This window comes from Saccopteryx bilineata, chromosome 2 (genome assembly GCF_036850765.1).
Source record: "Saccopteryx bilineata isolate mSacBil1 chromosome 2, mSacBil1_pri_phased_curated, whole genome shotgun sequence".
In the NCBI taxonomy this organism is placed as follows: Eukaryota; Metazoa; Chordata; class Mammalia; order Chiroptera; family Emballonuridae; genus Saccopteryx; species Saccopteryx bilineata.
The window spans coordinates 68,864,098-68,865,987 of NC_089491.1; positions in this window are offsets into that span (position 1 = coordinate 68,864,098).

Sequence of the window (1,890 nt, forward strand, 5' to 3'; positions counted from 1 at the left end):
CCAGGACTCGATCACGTCTCCATGGATGACTTTGCAGGGAACTGACTCTCAAGAGCCAAAGTCCACTTCAATCTGGGCCACTACCCTGGGCCTGAAAAGAGTTGGTGAGTTTGCAAACTGAATCAGAAGTGGTTGACCAAGACAGAGCTGGACAATGAAGGTGGCTGGGAGGTTAGGGGGCGGGGGCAGTGACAGATTTTGGAGATGGAGAAGAGACAGAACTAAAGCCAGATGTGGAAGTGGGGATTTTTCTCATGTGATCTCATCTAAGCTTTATATCTGCGCTCGGTAGTAGATGCTACTGTTATGTCTTTTTTTTTTTTTGTAAGGAAATGCATGCCTCCAATATGCAGAGGAACTTTTCTCAGGGCACAGAAAAGGCAGAGCATGAATTCCCCAAAGCCCAGGTAGAGATCTGCTTGTCTGACTGAAGCAGGGAAGCCGCAGGCCCTCATCTGTCTGACGCTTTCCCTTTCTAATGGCTAAAGTTCTTTGTCTTTCTATCTCAAAGCCTAGGGGACGATTCCCTAGGTGTTCTGGTTTGCTCCCCAGTGAGGAATTATCAGTGCCCCCCCCGAGTCCTGACAGGCTAGGCCCCCCAGTTTTGTGTGGGGAGAAACGGTCCCTGCCTGCCCAGAATGGGATAGCAGGGAGGTGTTTGGCAAGACAAGACACATTTCCTAGAGTTTCTAAGTGAAAGCTGCAAGTCCTTAAACCTGTCCCAGGCTTTTTCAGGGACTGCTGTGGTGGTGGAGTAGTTGGGATTGGCAAGGAAGGGGTTAGAGAATGAGAAAGAAGAAAGTGACATCTGCAGGTCTTGGGGGCACTTCCTGTTTCCCTGTCCAGCCAGCCCTGCAGGGGCTCTGTTCCTGCCCCACCCTTCACCCCGGCTTCATTAGTTTGACCTTCCTCACCAACACTGAAGTGGCACCTACCTGAGCATTTTACATACATCAACACACCTGATCATTAAACCCTGTTACATAGCCTTTATTATTATTCTTGCCATTTTGCAGGTGAGGACAATATCATTTACATATATTAATTTACCTAATCCTTATCCCAATCCTAAGAGGTAGCCTGCATTTTTCAGGTGAGGACATTGGGTAGATGGGGCTAAGGAACTTGTTGCGGGTCATACAGTTAGCTAGATGGTCAGTAGCAGAGCTGGGATTCTGACTGGGTGTGAAACTCTCCCCAGGATGACAACATCACTCTCGAGATGGGTGAGTTGGTGAGGTAGAGGAATCCTGCCATTTTACAATGTTTTTGAATTTTGAGTTGTCAATATTCCTTCAGGGGTCTGCTCAAACTGTATCACCCCCCCCCCCCCACTCCTCACTTTCTCTGTCATCTTCATGCACAGAATTCTTGTCCCAGAATGTTACTGTCACTGTATCTTAGTAGTCTGGGGGTATGAACTTATTTTATTGGTCGTTTCTGAAGTAGTTTTGAAATGGCATTTTTCTATTTGGAAAGAGAAATTCAAAAGGTTCCAAATGTCACTTTTACAAAGATTACAGACATCTTTTGAGTTTGGTCACAAGTAACTGATACTAGAATCAGTGCAATCTATAGTTGGCAATATATTGGAACTTGTCTTTTTTTATTTCCCCCTGTGTTGATTCAATTGTGTGAATGATTTTAGACAGTGTTCTTTTTTATTTACAGGGGTAATACCACCCTTCCAAATACAAAATATTATCAAGTCTGTGCAATGACCTAACCCCCTCCCAGGGCCCTCCCTGTCTGACTTGGAGCCCTGGCTACAATGCTGCCACATGGTTCAGTCTGAGGTTTGGACAGTGTAAGGCCAGTAGCCGGTGCCACCATCACAGCCGCCTGGCCAATGCAGGTTCGCATTTGATTCGTACAGACGGTAATGAAACA